The sequence below is a fragment of the Camelus ferus genome, chromosome X (genome assembly GCF_009834535.1).
Source record: "Camelus ferus isolate YT-003-E chromosome X, BCGSAC_Cfer_1.0, whole genome shotgun sequence".
Classification (NCBI taxonomy): domain Eukaryota; kingdom Metazoa; phylum Chordata; class Mammalia; order Artiodactyla; family Camelidae; genus Camelus; species Camelus ferus.
Window position 1 is genome coordinate 90,886,794 of NC_045732.1, and position 11,092 is coordinate 90,897,885.

General features: G+C 37.0%; 1 long non-coding RNA gene across 1 annotated transcript in view; it reads left to right on the forward strand.

The window, feature by feature from the left end:
- The window catches only part of LOC106730883, a 31,457-nt gene extending 20,371 nt beyond the window's left edge, over positions 1-11,086 (forward strand). Inside the window, exons 6-8 of the long non-coding RNA XR_004317967.1 lie at positions 3,070-3,211; positions 7,099-7,211; positions 8,811-11,086. This is a non-coding gene — a long non-coding RNA (uncharacterized LOC106730883). The remainder of the gene's footprint in view (positions 1-3,069; positions 3,212-7,098; positions 7,212-8,810) is intronic.
- The last annotated feature ends 6 nt before the right edge of the window (positions 11,087-11,092 follow it).

Consider the following 11,092-nt stretch of genomic DNA (forward strand, 5'->3'; position numbering starts at 1 on the left):
TCAAAACTGATCACACAGCCACACTCCCACAGGAACGCAGAGAGGCAGGGCCAAGGAGGATCACTGAGGCTTCCTTTGTAAGAGTGGATAGTGGGGAAGGTAAAAGGATCCATTTTCTGGGTTCGGCTACAGCAAATTCAGCTATAGCCAGCAGCCTTCATTGGCCTTTAGAAAGATTAAAATCTATTCTGTTGAGTCCTTATCAGGAGAGATGTCCATACCTTTGATTCAGGGAAGAAAAGCACAAGTGTTGGAATTTCAGGATCAAACCATCCTAGGTGGCTAATACAAGGAAAATGAAAAGGAAACATAAAGGCTGTCTTTTTCTACTTATAACATACAAGATTAATTCAAGTCGAACACATAAACACATGAATTCTAAAAAGTGAATAGTCACAAGGGAAGTATCTAGAAAGTGTACAGCCGAACAACTGACAGTGTCTGACTTTCTAGAGTGATGTTTCTAATGGCTCACCTTCAAGTTTTACCTACTTGTCTGAAGTCTTGAAGTGTTGAAAGCAAGAAAAGCATTAGAAATTAAAAAAAAAAAAAAGCAATGAACATCACCCCAATATGCAATTAAGACAGGGATGTGTTACAAAATCTGTATTTCTTTTAAAAATGTGCACAGGTCTGTGTATACACAAGATTTAAAGGCCTCACTCTTAATTGTTATTCAAACAGAATAGTATTTCCAAATTATGCTTAGCAGAAAACCTACTTTTCTGAAGCATATTTAATGTCATATGAAGAGGCTTTTATGACAGACGGCCTAATCTTTCACAGATTAAAGTCCAAGAGACACTGCCTCTCAAAATTAATCACACAGCCAACTCAAACTGCAAGGATCTTCCACATGTATCATGTAAGTCAAAATCCACACCAACAAACCCTGACAGTCATTACACAGGTGCCCGCACATGTACAGTTATATAATAAATGTAACATAAAAGCAGAATGCAATAGATCAAACATCAATAGTGTATCTATTGAGTCCTAGTGAGATAAATCTGTCACTTCTTTACTACTTTATATTTGCTGAAATAACTGATTCCTTTCCAGATGCATGTTATTCTTAGGATTTGATCAACAATAAAGGAATGATGTGAGATTTAACCATGAAAAACTACCATGTTGCTCATGAATAGTTAATACTATTGACAATTGCCCACTGTCCAGTGTTGAGTAGTCAAAATTTCATAGCACCAAACTCCATGTACTGTGTGACCAGGGTTTGAAGAAAAATGAAAACATTTAGTGTGTATGTGTGTGTGTTTAGTACTGTGCTGAAAAATATAGGGAGTATAATGATGACATGTAGACAAAATCTATTTAGCTCTCAAGAATAGTTTTTTTTAAATAACTTTTATTAAATTTAAACCAGCATACTCATCAAGCTGTTAATAGTTCATGTGGGAAAAAGTGGGATTTGGGATAAAGTGTTTCCATTTGTTTTTGATAGATTGTGTATTTTAAGAAGCCAATAATAATATTTGTAATTTGAGAACCAGTCTAGAAATTCTCAAATGTGTACAGAAAAAATTATTGATACAACTTATTTGTGGCCATTTGAGACCTTATGTATTTATATCTCTAACTAATCACAGAAAACAAGAGGATTCAAGACACCCATGTTTTGGAAATCCTTGTCTGCTCAAATGGGCATTACTTGTGACCTCATCGAACTTTATAGATGGCTAATGTAGCTGGTAATTTTTTAGACAGTCTGCTTAATCCTAAGAAATGCAAAAGGAGGCATTGTTAGAAATATAAAGTATTCAAAGTCATGTTAATGATGTTTGCTAACAACTCAAAACTATAATCAGTGTTTGAACACTTGACATACAAGGGAGCTGGGATTTTAGGCTAAAAATATATATATGTGTGTGTGTGTGTATATATATATATGCATGGGAAACATGTAACATTGTATGGCAGAGATGGTTTAAAAGTTATTTCTTCTACTTTTGATTGAGGTGCCATTTACTTTTGGTTTTTTAATTTCTCAAAATATGAACAAGTTGCCAACAGTAGGTGTCATTCTTTTAATTGCTTGGAAGAGAATAAAATGTAAAGAAATTTCAAGCTGGGGAAAATATATATTAATATGAGGCCATACAATTTATATAAGGTTATGCAGAAGAATTTGTGCAGAAACTACACCCATAAGTCAAATTATAATTAAGGAGAAACAAATATGTATGTGTATATATATATATATATGTAACAAATACCTTATATATACTATATATTAAATATACGATAAATAGGGCATAAAAAGTCCTACTTTTCATGATTTATTTGCTAAAATGAGGATTTGCAAATTTGATATAATATTCTCTAAATGCCTAGGAATCAGGAGTGAAGATGTCTTGTGGAACCACAATGTTCTAACTTGTAGTTTTACTATAAATTTATTGTTGTGTTTGAACACAAATATAGAACTCTGTATCAAGAGGAGTGGAAACATAATCCAAAAGATAATCAGTGGTCATAAGTTTTACGGCAGTGCTTTACTCCTGATAAGCACATGGTTCTTTCTGAATCCTTGGCAAGCACATCTTACTTACTAATGAGGAAATGGTTTTAAGACTGACCTCTAAGAGACAAATGGTGGGGTGGGGATATATAGCTCAGTGGTAGAGCGCGTGCTTAGCATGCACAAGGTCCTGGGTTCAATACCTCCATTAAGAAAAAAAGAAGATAAATGGTAACACAGACACATACACCTCTACCTCCAATAAAGTCATAGAAATGTAATTGGAAGCCATTTAATGACATGAGAAAGTGCTTGTGTTCCAAATGGTAAATGAAAGTATGAGACAAAACTGAGTAACTTCTGACATCCTGCCACTGGGGCACTGAATGGCATATAGTGATGAGAGCTATGTGGACCCTCTTCTTAGGGCCACAGTCAAGTGGCTGCTAACAATTCAACACATAGAACCTATATCTTTACCTGGAAGATGTAGGAGAATTTGAGAAATGCAGAGATGAGCCAGGCAAAGACCATGGATGTATAGAGATACCCTCCTGGTTGGATTTTCAGCATTCTCTTTTTCTGTTTAGGCCTGGATCTTTGAGACTTGCTCCCAGGAGGAGTCAACTTGGGAAAATGCTGGCGATGTGATGCTAAGTGAACAAAAACCGAACTGTGAAGACTAGGCCTAGTGGAAACTGAATTCTCGCAAAGAGAAGATGCCTGATAAGGGTGGGTAGTTTGAGGCCTCAGTTTGGTTTCAGATGAAAACCAAAGCAAAAGTACATTAGCATGAGCAGGTTTTCTCAAACTGGGCAAGATACAAAGCAGCCATATTTCCTTTTGCTTTTGCCTCTTGGTAACGTTTTTTCAGACAGGATGGGCGGGTGAAGAGGGCCGGTGGGGCAGGGAGGAAAATACTTTTTGGCATAGCTGATGCACTACTGCCATCATGAGGAAATAGTTTAAAATATGCTTACTGCGGCATTGCTTTGTTTCTGTGAGGACTTTCAGTTTCAAAAGGTCCATTCAGCGGAAGAGCTAAGCAGGACCTGGTCCCAAATTGGGCCTTCCTGGCTTCTCTGAGTTGTTATAGGTGCTTTGGCCAAAGGCCTGATGGTGGTGTGACAAAGGTGAGGTCCAGGTGTAGGAGCTGGCCGGTGGGGTTGGCTGGACTGAGCTCTCAGCTCCCAGGAAGTCCTGGAACAGGAAGTTGTGGGGTAAAACTATCAAGTAGTTAAACACAGACTAATACACATAGAAAGACACATCAATGGTCAAACTCCTGAAAACAAAGATAAAGAGAAAATCTAGAGGATAGCTGGATACAAGATATTTCTTGAGATTTCTAGCAGACTGGTCAAACATTATTTAAGCTATAAGGACATAAACTAGCATCTTAAGAGTACTCAAAACAAAAATAAAATGTTCGACCCAGAATTTTGTACCATCAAAAATGTCTTTCAAAATAAGAAGAAATACTTTTTTTCAGACAAAAACTAAGAAAATTCATTATCAGCAGACCTTCACTACGATAAATATTAAAGAAAACTCTTCATGCAGAAGGGATGTGATATCAGACAGACACCCGAGATTGACACAAAGAATTAGAGATCTATAGAAACTGTTCAAATGAAAGTAAATACAAAAAAAAATTTTCCCTTATTTCTAATTATTTTAAAATATATTTGACCATCTATTAGAAAGATAGCAGCATATTTTAGAAGTAAAATGACAGCGCAAAAGATGGGAAGAAAGAATGTATTGTCACAAGGTTCTTATACTACATGAGAAGCAATGTATTACTTGAAATCATGAAATCAAACTGGGATTAGTTAACATGTATTTTTTTAAACACTGGATCAACCACATACAAATTTACAAAGGAGTATAAATGATGAACTAATAGTGATAAAACTGGAATCAAAAAATACTAAGCTGCTCCACTAGAATTTCAGGAATGATGAACAAAGGAACAAATAGGAAACAACCAACAAAATAATAGATTAAAATTCTACCATATTAATAACTACATTCAATGTAAATGATCTAAACAATCCATTTCAAAGACAGATTTTCAGATTTTACTTATAAAAGTAAGAGCCAGGTACATTCTGGCTACAAGAAATCCACTTTAAATATAAAGATATTGATATGTTAAAAATAAAAATGATGGGATAATATATACCAAGCAAACACTAATCAAAAGAGAGCCCCTAACAATGAAAGATATAGACCAAAACATAGAACTATATTGGAGAAGATCAACGTAAAGGGAGAAGAGAGCTTTAAAAAAATTATTATAAATATCATCAGACAGGCAAGAGACAATATTACAACTGTGATAGAAGAAAAGGATACAATGAAAAAGATAGTTACAATGAAAAGGAACACAGCAATTAAAAATAATATAGCAGAAATATAAAACTCATCAAAGAGCCTGGAAAAAGACCATACTTAAAATTTTCAAAACTGAAAAAGGAAAACAACTAAGAAAATTATAGTACATCTGTAAATGTGATTTATTATCCCGATAATAGTTCCCAGCAATTTCACAGAAATATAAAAAATAATAATTCAGATTGAAAGGAGCCACCAAGTTGCCAGCACACTGGATAAAAAGAGACCTATCTGAGGACATATTATTATGAAATTTCAGAACACTAGTAACAGGGAATATCATATAACTAACATACAAATATGAAGAATCAGAATGACTGAACTTCTGAATATCAACACTGAAGACCAGAATGCAGTAAAAAAAAAAAGTCTTCTAAAAAAACCAAAAATTTTTTCCAATTTAGAATTCTATACACAGCCCAACTTACAATGAAGTGTAAGGGTAAAGATATCCTCAGATATGCAAAGTCTTAAAAATTTACTTGCCATGTAACCTTTTTCAAAAAATTACCTTAGCCTGTGCTTTTAAAAAAAGTTCTAGAAACTATTAAAAAGGGGAAAATATGGGTTTTATGAAATTGAAGATCCAATAGAGGAGATATGAAAAAGAAATCCCCAGAATGTTGATGAAAGGAATGTCAGAATGACAGTTAAGTATCATTCCCCAGACATACTGGAAACCAGGACACATTGAAGGGGGTCATAAAATTATGAAATAAATATTGCCAAGTAGATCAAATTGGTACAAATACTTAATTATGAATGAGATCCTTTTGAGAGATATTTTATTTATTTATTTTTAACATTTTTTATTGAGTGATAGTCATTTTACAATGTTGTGTCAATTTCCAGTGTAGAGCACAATTTTTCAGTTATACATGAACATACATATATTCATTGTCACATTTTTTTCTCTGTGAGCTACCACAAGATCTTGTATATATTTCCCTGTGCTATACAGTATAATCTTGTTTATCTACTCTGCATGTGCCTGTCAGTATCTACAAATTTTTTGAGAGATGCTTTAGATAGCTTGTATACTTCCATAGAGGATATGTATAATAAATTTATTTTGGTCATTATGCATGAGCAAAATAGAATTTTAAATAACATATTTTTGTCAAAATATATCTGAAGTCTAGGGATATTTCATAAATAACTATGGTCAATTAATGAAAAAAATGGAGTTAGAGTTAATTTGTTTAAGGTCTAGAAAACAAATCGCAAGAATATAAGATTTTGGCAAGATGTTCATATTACAATATGTGAACAAAGAATGACATAAAAGTATATAGTAAATAGAAACCTATTTTATGAATAAAAGCTATTCATTATTATATCTGCAAGGGAAAGAAAAGAGCCACAAAATTTAAAAAATTCTAGTTATGTATAAAAGGTGGGATTATGAACACTGATTAAAATTTCTAATTCATAATCTCTTTAGTTTTGAATATTTTAAAGAGGTGTGTATCACCTTAATCTATGTGGGAAAACAAAGCTAACTCATAGTTAAAAATTAAGAAATTAAGGATATGGGCCCATGTGAAATAATTACTATGTTAAAGATATAGGACAAAACTGGATTCAATATGATCCAACACGTTATTTAAAAAAAATTTCATGTGCAAACATATACACCAAATACATCTCTGTTGGCAGAATTATATAGTTCATACCAATGTGTGTAAAAAGATTACTAAAGAAATATGTATGAAAAATATCATTTAAAATGTACATACAATAAAATATAGTAATTCCACCTGAAAAGCAGACATTGGAAACAACATGGAAGTTCAAAAATATAGACAGGAATGCATTGAAATCCTAAGTTCCAATAATATGTTCCCAAGTTTCACTGGAAACAGAATAATCTTATATCTGTTTTAAATAGAAAGGCAGAAATTAGCTTCTGCTATAGAAGTGACAGAAACAATGGAAAAATAATAAATATACATTTTAAAATTAAAACATAAATATAAGGGTACACTTGGTGTCCCAGGTAGGATGATGTGTCATGAACCAGTACGAGATATTTTAGGCCTTATGGCCTAAAAATCTCAGTGGCTTATTCAAAAAACAGCTTTCCACTGAAAACAAAAGTATTAATGTGTCCTAGAAAATGGATGGAGACTCCCTGGGAATCTAGGAAGCTCTTGAAGTCAGGTGCCTTGAGATGACCTTCTCCAGGCCTGGAACTTACAGAGTTTTCTTCCATTTAGTCCTGGTATCCTGACACTCGTCCCTAGAAGACAACTTGATAATTGGGAAAATGCTGGAGAACGAATGCTGAGTGAAGAAGAGCTGAACTGTGAGGCCAAGATCTGATGGAAAGGTAATGCTCAACAAAAGGAAATGCCTGATGAGGAGGAGTGGTTTAGGCTTCAGATTATAAATGGAAATGGAAAGCAAGATCCCAGTAGACTGAGCAAGTTTCCTCAAACTGGGCAAAACGTAAGGCAGTTTTGTCAGTATTTTGTTAGTGGTCTTTTACCTTTTGTTAGCGTTTTTTTTTTCCAGACTAGAAGGGTGGGAGAAGAGGGCCTAAGGGCCGGCCTGGTTGACATTTCTGGAGCACTACTGCCATCATGAGGAAATTGTTTGGTGAAGCCGTAAGCCCCTGGTATTTCCTCCCAAGAGACCAGGAAGTTGAAGAATGGTGGACCTGCGGAGAGGTTGAGCATTCCTTAGCTCCAAGCATTGTATCCTTACCTTTATCTCCAAGGCTTACAGGATACATTGACAAAGGCAAGATATAATTGTAAAAGTTGGCTAGTGAGTGGCCAGGACTGAACAGGCAGCTGCCAGGAAGTCCAGGCACAGGAAGTCATGGGGGTGGACCCCCTCCCAGTGCAGGCAGGACTAAAGGAAGTGATTCACAACCAAGTGCAAAGCTTATGATCATTTGTGTCTTCCTGTCCCTTGAGCATGAAGCCAACATTCTGGGAGAAAGTACTTGGCACACTGGGGCCTTGGTCCCATTTGGCAGCAGCGTCAGAGCTCAGAGTTGAAGGAGAAAAAATTCACTGTTTATCATAGAAGATATATTGAAGAGTATATTTCAAGCTGAGAAGCAATAATTGATCATTGACAAAGTGTTGTTAGCTCTCAGGAGCATCTTGGAGACATTTAGGCAGAGCAAGCCTCAACAATCCCAGGTGCCCTGTGCATGTGAAAGGTGATCACTGACCTCCAGAAATTATTTCTGCTAAAACAGACCAAGAGAGAAAGCTTGGACCAGATATGCTGGGGTGCCTGCCTTGGAATAGTCTTTAACTTGGCCACATGCTTGAATAGTCAAATGTATGGAGACAGAAGTGTAAACAACAATAGAAGTGGCCTCAGCTCTGGAATTCTGCAGGCTTAAGAATGTTGTTTTCACCTCACCCCAGCGATCCTGAACAGAAGCCAAATGGACTGAGAGTGGATAGAAGCCTAAGGTATTAGCCCCTAGCTGTATTTCAGTGTTTTAGTTATAATAATGGAAATAGCAAAAACTGGAAACCAAGAACAACTGCTGTTAATGTTTACTGCCCTTCAACCATTGACATCCATTACACATCAGTAGCTGTCCCAAAATGAAAAGCTAAAGGAAAACAGTCTAACAGGAAAGGGGAAAAAAAGAGCACGGCTCGAACTCCTAGAAGAAGGGGGCCATGGAACAGAAAAATCAATCTGTTGGCAGAGGTTCTCAGATTCACCAATACCCAAGTAAATTACAGTTCAAGAAGTTCTCAGCTATGCCTCAGTCCCAACTAATATATCCAGAGTGAGCTGATGAAAATGAAGACATCTATATTGCCCAGTTTATGTGATTATCTGTAGAAACAGACAAGTTCCTATGAGTTGGGAAGCATTGTCAATTGGTTTAACTTGTTTGAGGACAATTTGGGTGCATCAGTTAACCTTTCATGTGTCCATATCCTTCTTTCAGAGACTCTGCCCTTCAGAAGTGATCACACAGCCACATTCCCACTGGAAAGTAGATTCTCTGAGCTTTCCTTTGCAATGGCTGACACTGTGGAAGGGAAAGGACCTATTATTCACAGATACATTGGATCTCAACGTGGTGCAGCTACACTAGGTGGTCCTTTTAAGTCCTTGCAAAGACTGAATTCCACTCTCTGTCCTGATCAGGCAAGATATATTACACCTTTCATTAGGGATTAAAGCAAATTATTACATCTTCAGGATTAAACCATCCTAGTTTGTTAATATAAGAATAGAGAAAGGGAAAAATAGTTTATGCTTATCACATGTATTAATACCCTAAGTTGAATACATAAATATATATGGATTTTAAAGAGTGAATATGTACAAAGGAAGGGTTCTAAGCAAACTACTCATTATGTCTACCTTTCTGGAGTAATTTTTCTAAGGTTATGCTGTCAGGTTCTAACTTTATACATATCTGCTATTGAAATATTAACAAATCTGACTTATGTTTCAAATCAAGAAACCAAGGTATACCCCTCAGGCTTTAAAATAACCTCCAGTGTAAAATTCCATTTCTCTACAAAACATATGCGTAGTTCTATTTACATATGGAAAAGAAAAAGGTCACTTTTTATAGTAAAGAAAACAAAAATCTTTGACCAAACTTCTAAGCAATACGAAAATCCAATCATCCTAAGGATAGTTAATGACATGTGAGGTGGCCTTGTGATCTAAGGACTGGGAAATGTACGATAGAAGGAAAAAACTCAAAACCCAAGGATATCCCCATATTAAAGTCATACCAACAACCCCATGGAAGCTACACATGCAGACATTCAAATGAGATAAATTTAGAAGAGAGAGCAGGAAAAAGAAGGTAAAAATATGAAAGCTTGTTTCCATGGACTGCTCACCTTTCTCTAAGGGGTTATATACTGAGATCATCTCAGGTATAGAAGAGTGAGTAGCATTAAAATAGGCAAGTGTTCAGGGGTCCGGATGTGCTCAACTCTCCAAAGGATGCTAACTTGTGAGGCCTACAAGGAACCCTCATCAGTAAAAGGCCAACAAGCAGGCAAAGAGAATAATACTTGATATGAATGAAAGATTAGGTCCCAAGCCCCAAGGGTCTCATCTTCCTTAGGGGAAAGCCAACCAGTAAAGAACCCATTTCTGTCCCTGATGAGAGCAAGTCACTCTAAGTGGGTAGGCCTTCACATTGAGCCCTAGAAAAAAAGCTGCAAAGCCCTAATCTCCTGGGCTCAGGTAATAGCTCCAGGCCTTCTCAATTGTTGGTTTCCCTCTAGTTGTTACATCAGTACTCCAACTGATGTTCTGGAGTTCACTTGCTTGGCATGGCAGGGTGACATGCACTCTTTCTCAGGCCATCCTTGCTCCAGGCAATGGGTGTACCAGACTTTTGGGTGTCCCTGAAAACTCCAGATCACAGACCAGCTGCTGTTAGATGTCACATGGAATGAGACTCTTATCCCCCACCCCAACTCTGACCCTGCTGACACAGGGGGCCCAGGCCCCAGAGTACAGGGACGTCTTGTGCCACCCCAACTCTCTCATTCTGTAAGGGATACGGACAGCAGACAAATGCCCAGAAGTTCTGGATAGGTTCTGAGTGCTTCTCTCTAGTTCTGCCCACAGTGGGAGGAAACAAAAACCATGCCACAGTCCTGGCCCTTCACTCAGAAGCTTCTTTACCAATATTGTTCTTCTGTCCAGAGCTCCTGGAAGGCCTTGGAGTTCAAGTAAAGGAGACCTAGCTTGGTCGGGACCCATTCAGCCTTGGAATTAGCCAGACATTTCTTAAAGGCTAGATCTTCCGGGAATTCATGGTAACAATTTTGGCTTTTCTAAAACTACTTCCTCGTGATGGCGGTATGGCTTCAGAAAAGCCAACCAGCCCTGCCCCCAGGTCCTCTTCTCCCGCCCGTCTAGTCTGAAAAAAACACCACCTGGAGACAAAGAAGCCAGGAAACATGGCTGCCCTGGATCAAACCCAGTTTGGGGAAACCGCCTAGCAGTGCCACACCTTTGCTTTTGGTTTCCACTTGAAATCGAAATGTACCTGAAAACCACCCACCCTCATCCGGCGTCTTTTCAAGAGTTCCCTTTCCACTAGACCACAGCTTTGCCCATCCGATCTCCTCTTCTTCAGTCAATATTTGGCCCGTAGGATTTTCACATTTTCAGGTTTTCTGATGCAGGACTCAAGTCTCAGGGATCCATGCATGAGGACAAGAAATTGTCATCTCAAAGCTTGCAGGA